The following is a 9,176-nucleotide window of genomic DNA, read 5'->3' on the forward strand; positions in this document are numbered from 1 at the left end:
ACCCTAGAAAATCAAAATTTCTTGTTATAACAAAGTCTAAATGCGTATTGGAAAATGAAATCGTTCTAAGGGTTAACAACACTAACATTTGCCAAGTTAAGACATCTAAGAACTTGGGCGTTATATTTAATGACCGTCTAACTTGGTCAACCCATATTAATATGGCGCTGGGAAAACTATATGGCATGCTGCGAAATCTGTGGGCAGTACAAGATGCAACTCCTGAAAATATAAGAATGCTTCTGGCAAAAACATACTTGTTACCCTCATTACTGTACGGGTGCGAAATATATGCCAACTGCGATAGCTCTGATAAACAAAGACTTAAGGTTGCATTCAACAATATTGCAAGATATATTTATAACAAAAGAAGAAATGATCGAATATCCTCATATTCTTATCAAATATACAACATGAATTTTGAAAATTTTCTAAATTTTAAATGTGTATTGTTCTTACATAAAATTATTTATACTAAAGAACCAGAATATCTTTATAACAAACTGACGTTTGGAAGATCAAATAGAGGCCTCAGAATTATTCAACAAAGGTATACATGTTTGACATCTGAAAGACAATTTTTGATACACACAGTGCGTCTTTGGAACAGTTTGCCAATTCAGCTACAGATTATAAGCAACGCAATTGTATTTAAAAATGAAATAAAAAAATTGTATTCGTAAATGTATTACCACATTTCTTGTAAACTATAAAATCTGTTGTACTATTAAGTAACCTCCAAATATTTTTTATCACAAATGCATAACTAGCGCTTCAATTATAAGAAGTATTTCTTGTAGTGCTAGGATTACTAATAAACAAATAAATAAATAATTAAAGAATTTACAGCTACTCAGTAACTACACGGATGAAAAAGACTGTTTTTCATATGTTTGGCTATAAACATTATATGTTTGGAACACAAATTTTTAAACACAATATTTTTGAGTGCAAGCATATAATGTTCATAAACTAGCATAACATGTTTGGGACATATATGTTAATATGTTAGAACATATTATGTTTGGGACATAAAATGTTTGTAAATATAATATGCTTGGATGCAAACATATATTAGTTTAGAAATAGCCTATAAACATATATGTGTTTAGTAGCTTGGAGCGCTATTTAACAGGGAGTGATATTGAATTAAGTTGGTGGTTGTTGCTTGTTATTACAAAATTAACATTTTATTTTTCCTTGGTCAATTGATCAGCTACTTCTTTGATCCTTACAAACTGTGTGGTCCGCTGTTCGAATCCCCGTCCGGCAAAAGGTAAAATTAAAATAAAAAAAAATCATACAATTGAATAATTTCTTCTACAATGTTTGTATTACAGAAAAAGGTGCTAAGAACTAAAAAATCTCGTCGAAGTGAGAAAGATGTGGGGGAATATACAATTGGGCAGAAACAAAATTTTGAGCATTCAGGTCGAAAGCCTATGTTGTTAGCACCTATATTACCTGTTTATTTTCATAATTCATTATGATTGTAAATATATAAATAAATAAATAAAATTTTGAGCAAAATATTGTTTGGGAGAATTTTTTTAAGCATATAATATTTTTGGGTGCAAAATGCTTCCAAACATATTATATGTTCACATAATAACATATTGTTTTTTGGAAGACAACATTATTGAATTTGGATGCAAAAACACAAAATGTTTGGAACTTAGACTACCCAAATATATATTGTTTAGACCAATATACTTTCAAACATATTATATATTGGAAGAGATCAACCATAAAAATGTTTGGGCAATACCCAAAAATATATATGCTTGAAGCAAAATATGTTTGGGAGTATATGTTACAGAAGCGATTTTTTGTGAGCGTGTAGTCAACATCTGCTAACACAACGTTAGGGATGAGACAATACATGCAGCATAAAAATTAAATTAACATTATACATAACAAAAAAAAAGAAAAAAATAATAAAAATAAAATTAAAATTATTATCTGACATAAATTATATAAGACTTAGTACTTATCACACATTTGACTCATGAATTAGAAAAATGAGCATGTAGTCTTTTACGAAATGTAGTTGAGGAACAATTAAATATCTTGAGAGAAATAGGTAATGCATTGAAAATGCGAGCAATGCGGACAAAATAAGACTTTTCTAATGAAGTCGTTAACCTAGGTATAAATATTTGTGGGTTACGAACCGACCTGCAGAAGGTAAACAATTCCGCAACGTACCTATGCGTCTGTGTCCTATATACCTTATGGAAATGCAACAAAACACGAATATCTACAAATTTGCAAAATTCACATCCCAAAAAGTCAATGACACATGGTGTCACATGCTGACGAACATTGAGAGCATAAACAAATCTAATTATTCTATTAACAGAAACAAACATTTAGTTTGGCACCGTGGAGCAGTGGTTGCTACATCCGACTTGCATGCCAAGGGTCGTGGGTTCGATCCCTGCTTCGACCAAAGTTTTTTTTGTTTGTACATACACTAATAGAAAAAATTGCGTTTCACAATCGTGAACGGACGTTGTCAAAATGAAACGGAAACGTTCACAAAAAATCAAAACGGAATGTTCACGATTTCGTCCACGGGCGTTCACGATTTCATGAACGCCATTCGTTTTTCTTTGGTCATGAAATGTCTTAAAATAATTGTTAGACGTTGTTATGTCAACTCCGCCGTTGGTGCAATGTGCTAAGGCGACTGTTAACGTGTATCGTGCAGGCAACACAGGTTCGAGTCACGGTAGGGGAAATCTTTTTTTTTAATTTTTTTTGTTTATAAATTCGTAACCATTACGTTTTCAGATCATGAACGCTGGTTGTTGTTTTGAAAACTTATGGTGTTATTTTTACGTTGTCAGATTGTCCTCAGTTTGACAACACATTGCTTGACAACACATGTGTGTTGATTCACTTTCATGAACGGATCGTTTCAAAATGACCACGCCGTTCATGATTTTTTCTATGGGTGTATATTCCAGATATGTTCGGAAGATTCCGAAAAAATATTCAACATTACATTGCAGTATATAAAATTTTGAACTGTAAAATGTGTCTTATTAAATACCTAAAGTCAGAAAAGAACAGTGTTTGATATAAACGAAATGGACTGTGTTGTTGTTTCAAAAATAATTTTTATACCCTCCATCATAGGATGGGGGTATATTAACTTTGTCATTCCGTTTGTAACACATCGAAATATTGCTCTAAGACCCCATAAAGTATATATATTCTGGGTCGTGGTGAAATTCTGAGTCGATCTAAGCATGTCCGTCCGTCCGTCTGTTGAAATCACGCTAACTTCCGAACGAAACAAGCTATCGACTTGAAACTTCGCACAAGTAGTTGTTATCGATGTAGGTCGGATGGTATTGAAAATGGGACATATCGGTTAACTTTTACGTATAGCCCCCATATAAAGGGACCCTCAGATTTGGCTTGTGGAGCCTCTAACAGAAGCATATTTCATCCGATCCGGCTGAAATTTGGTACATGGTGTTGGTATATGGTCTCTAACAATCATGCAAAAATTGGTCCATATCGGTCCATAATTATATATAGCCCCCATATAAACCGATCCCCAGATTTGGCTTGCGGAGCCTAAAAGGGAGGTAACTTTCATCCGATCCGGCTGAAATTTGGTACGTGGTGTTGGTATATGGCCTCTAACAACCATGCTAAAATTGGTCCACATCGGTCCATAATTATATATAGCCCCCATATAAACCGATCCGCAGATTTGGCTTGCGGAGCCTCAAAGAGAAGAAATTTTCATCCGATCCGGCTGAAATTTGGTACATGATGTTGGTATATGGTCTCTAACAACCATGCAAAAATTGGTCCATATCGGTCCTTAATTATATATAGCCCCCATATAAACCGATCCCCAGATTTGGCTTGTGGAGCCTCTAAGAGAAGCATATTTCATCCGATCCGGCAGAAATTTGGTACATGGTGTCGGTATATGGTCTCTAACAATCATGCAAAAATTGGTCCACATCGGTCCATAATTATATATAGCCCCCATATAAACCGATCCCCAGATTTGGCTTGCGGAGCCTAAAAGGGAGGTAAATTTCATCCGATCCGGCTGAAATTTGGTACATGATGTTGGTATATGGTCTCTAACAACCATGCAAAAATTGGTCCACATCGGTCCATAATTATATATAGACCCCATATAAACCGATCTCCAGATTTGGCTTGCGAAGCCTCAAAAAGAAGCAAATTTCATCCGATCCGCCTGAAATTTAGTACATGATATTGGTATATGGTCTCTAACAACCATGCAAAAATTGGTCCACATCGGTTCATAATTATATATAGCCCCCATATAAACCGATCCCCAGATTTGGCTTGCGAAGTCTCCAAGAGAAGCAAATTTCATCCAATCCGGTTGTAATTTGGAACATGGTGTTAGTATATGATCTTTAACAACCGTGCCAGAATTGGTCCATATCGGTCCATAATTATATATAGCCCCCATATAAAACGTTCTCCAGATTTGACCTCCGGAGCCTCTTGGAGGAGCAAAATTCATCCGATCCGATTCAAATTAGGAACGTGGTGTTAGTATATGGTCGCTAACAACCATACCAAAATGGTTGCCACTAGAGCCAAAAATAATCTACCAAAATTTTATTTGTATAGAAAATTTTGTCAAAAATTTTATTTCTATAGAAAATTTTGTCAAAATTTTATTTCTAGAGAAAATTTTGTTAACATTTTATTCGGTTCATCATAAAATTTTCATCATTGTCAAAATTTTATTTCTATAGAAAATTTTGTTCAAATTTTATTCGGTTCATAATCATGGTTGCCACTCGAGCCAAAAATAATCTACCAAGATTTTATTTCTATAGAATATTTTGTCAAAAGTTTATTTCTATAGAAAATTTTGTTAAAATTTTAGTTCTGTAGAAATGTTTGTCAAACTTTTCTTTCCATAGAAAATTTTGTCAAAATTTTTATTTCTATAGAAGTTTTTGTTAAAATTTTATTTCTGTAGAAAATTTTGTCAAAATTTTATGTCTACTTTGTCAAACTGAATTATATACGTATTGGATCGATCTTTTTTGATTTAATATATACCACGTATGAACTTACATACAATTTAGAAGATGGTGTTAGGAGGTTTTGAGATGCCTTGCTATCGGCAAGCGTTACCGCAACTTAAGTAATTCGATTGTGGATGGCAGTGTATAGAAGAAGTTTCTACTCAATCCATGATGGAGGGTACATAAGCTTCGGCCTGGCCGAACTTACGGCCGTATATACTTGTTTTTATTGAAAAAATAAAAATTTTGTATCAAACGAATTTTTTTGGCGATAAAAGTTTAAAATTTTCGAATCAATTCAAAAAAACTCTAACAAAAGAAAAACGTTTTCGGTACACGCATTAGCGTAGCTAGACAATTTTCCTAGGGGGGGCTATAGCCCCCCCTAGCTAAAAATTAATGGTTATAGGTTCAATTACTGTTTTATTTTATAAAACTAAATAAAAATCAGACTTGATCATAACTAGACAACTAATTTATAATAAAGAAACTAAAAATAGTTCTACACTTTTTCCCAGCTAAAAAATTGGGAGTTATTATAAAGGCATAACTTTAAAAGCACTTCCTCACAAGGAAGTTCATTATTTTAACCCAATTTTTATAACTCGTTTTTTATATTCTTAATGGGTATTTTTGGTTTCAAATAGGATAAAAAAGTAGAATTAATAAAATGACAAAAATTATTTAAATGATGTCGAAAAAAATCTAATTCCATTCTGGAAAAATTGCGAAGTTTTGAAAATATTTTAGGTCAAACGTTCCCATTTCCCATTATTTATTTGGGAAAATATCAATTTGAATTTTTTAATTCACATTCAAAACACTGAATTCGGATCACACCTTAAGAAGTAATGCAAATTCAGTGCAACGGTTGTTGAAATGGTGGGCATCCGTCCTATGACATGTCCACTTTAAATTCATCGCTTCTGCGCCAATTTTGCATCACTTCCGGACACAAAAAGGACAGGTTCATAACTTTTTTGGCGATTCTGTTTTTTTGCACCGTTATTACGATATTCATTTATAAAAGAATAGTTTTAATATCAATTACACTTTTTGTAATTAAATCGACTAAAACTCTGACTAAACAAATTAATAAAGGTGCTTTAATTATTAAACTAAACATAAATTTAGGAACTTAAATCATAAGTTCAACCAAAGTTTTATTTCATAAATATCAGACTTCAAACATTCACTTATAATAAATAATTCACTTATATAAAAATAAAGCTATATATTGCCATCGGCAATTGAAATGAAAATTCTTTAGCGGAACTTTGTGCTAAAGATATGAAATTCTTTATTGGAACTTTGTGCGGTTTTATTTACTTGTTTAATATTATATAAAAGCAATAACAAATCGTAAATAGGTTTTCAAATTCTGGGGGGGCTAAAATTTTTCTGGGGGGGTCTAAGCCCCCTCCCCAGAAGCCTTCCTACGCTTATGGGTACACGTTTTCCAAACGTTTTTTTTCTTTGCGTGTACCATATTTCCCCAACTCTGGTGTACGTATATATGGGAGCTATATATAATCAGAACCGATTTTGACTAAATTTGGCATGTATAGTTAGAATAATAATTCTGCTATCTATGCGAAATTTCACGTAAATGGGAGCATAACTTTGACCCCCTGGTCATATGAGTGCAAATCGGACGGAAGATATATATGGGAGCCATATCTAAATCTGAACCGATTTCAACCAAATTTGGCACAATTACCGATACTACTAAACGTACTCCTTGTGCGAAATTTGAAGCAAATCACGGCAAAACCCTGGATTTTGAGTCCATATAAGTTCAAATCGGACAAAAGATATATATGGGAGCTATATTTAAATCTGAATCGATGTTGACCATATTTGGCACATACAACAGTATCGTTAGAAGTACCCCTTGCGCAAAATTTGAAGCAAATTACGGCAAAACTCTGGCTTTTGTGGCCATATAAGTTCAAATCGGACGAAAATATATGGTAGCTATATCTAAATTTGAACCGATTTCAATCAAATTTACCAAGCATTGGTAGAATGTCAATTTTACCCTCTGTGCAAAATTTCACGAAGATCGGTAGTAAACTTTGGCCTCTGTGGTCATATGAGTCTAAATCGGACGAAAGATATATATGGGAGCTATATCTAAATCTGAACCGATTTGGCTGATATTTTGCAAGATTTTCGAGATTCATAAAATATTTGGATGTACCGTGTTTCAAGAAAATCGGTTGATAAACACGCTAACTATGACCAAATCGGGGATAAATATATATGGCAGCTATATCTAAATCTGAACCGATTTTTTTCCAAAACCAATAGCGATTGTCTATGTCCCAAGAAACGGCTCTATGCCAAATTTGAGGACGATCGGACTGAAATTGCGAGCTGTACTTTGTGCACAAAATTACATATACAGACAGACGGACAGACAGACAGACGGACATCGCTAAATCGACTCAGAATTTAATTCTAAGCCGATCGGTATACTAAAAGATGGGTCTATGCCCACTATTTCTTTGCGTTACATACAAATGCACAAACTTATTATACCCTGTACCACAGTAGCGGTGAAGGGTATAAAAACAGTGGAAAATATACAAAAATTACAAAGGGATCTTCATAAAAATAACTAAAGGGCACTATATTCTTTTTGGAGTTGGGACAGTAAAATGAAAAAGGAGGAAATAGTGAAAAATTAAACAGTAAAATATATAAAAACAAAGTTTAGTTCCTCTTTATTAATAAGTAGTCCAAGAGGAGTTGACGGATACCTTCAAATATAAAAGCGGGCATTAAGTTCGAGTTTTGCAGCTAAAACAAGAAAAAGTTTATTTTCTTTGAAATGAATTATTAAAGAAAAGTAAAAGGCAAAACGGGGTCATTTTAGAGCGATAATGCCAACTTAATACCGGCCTTAAAGGTAAAAATGAAATGAAGTACAAAAAATGAAATGAAGTACAAATGAAGTGCGATAAGTTTTAAATGCATTTAAAATGGTTTTAAATGCTAGTAAAAAAATGTTCACGCCTTAATAAATTTATGTGTATATTATAAAATTATTTATGTATGTTTATAATGGACTCCACTTTCTTTTTTTTTGTTAGAGTTTTTGAATTCCTTCCAAAATTTCAAACTTTTATACCAAAAACAGTTTTTTGTTACAAAATTGTTATTTTTGCAATAAAAAAATAATATTTTATTCAAAAGCTCAGTCCATTTCGTTTATATCAAGCACTGTTCCTGACTGTAAATCTTTAATAACCATTAGCGTAGCTAGACAATTTTTCTAAGGGGGGGCTATAGTACCCCTAGCTAAAAATTAACTTATAGGTTAAATTAATAGTTTATTTTATAAAAATCAATAAAAAATCATACATCAACATAACTAGACAATTAATTTTTAATAAAGAACCTAATAGTAGTTCCACACTTTTTCCCAGCAAAAAAATTTGGAGTTGTTCTAAAGGCACAACTTTAAAAGCACTTCCAAAAAATTTTTTCTGGGGGTCTAAGCCCCCTCCCCAGAGGCCTTCCTACGCTTATGTTAATAACCCACATTTCGAAGTTTCATTATAAAAATTTAATATAGTATAAATATAATATATTATTATATATATTATATGTAAATTAAAAAAAAATGGTTCGGTCGGAGCAGGGATTGAACCCACGACCCTTTGCATGCAAGGCAGACATGCTAACCACTGCTCCACGTGGCCAACAAATGTATGTTTCTGTTAAATAATGTTATGTTTGCATGGGCTCGTGGGCGCTGCAAACTATGCTATATAAATGTAATTTATAACGTTGTTGTTTGATAGTTGACCTTTAAACTGTTAATTATATTTGTTTAGTTTGGCTTGAGGTCATGTAACTTTAAAATTAAACAAAAAGAAAAAAAAAACATTTAACACATTAATTAACAAAATATATAAATACTTGAAAAACACGGATAATTACATTTAAATTGAAAAAAAAAACAGTGAACTTGTTCAGAAGAGAGTATATTTACAACTAAAAGCTAATTCGTCTTTCTATATTTTTGTACAATATTTCTATAAATATGTGCACAATGGTCCGTATCAGTCTTAAAATTCATCCGTCTTTCTGCAGGTACATTTATAATATGTAGCATCT

This window comes from Haematobia irritans, chromosome 3 (genome assembly GCF_050003625.1).
Source record: "Haematobia irritans isolate KBUSLIRL chromosome 3, ASM5000362v1, whole genome shotgun sequence".
NCBI lineage: Eukaryota > Metazoa > Arthropoda > Insecta > Diptera > Muscidae > Haematobia > Haematobia irritans.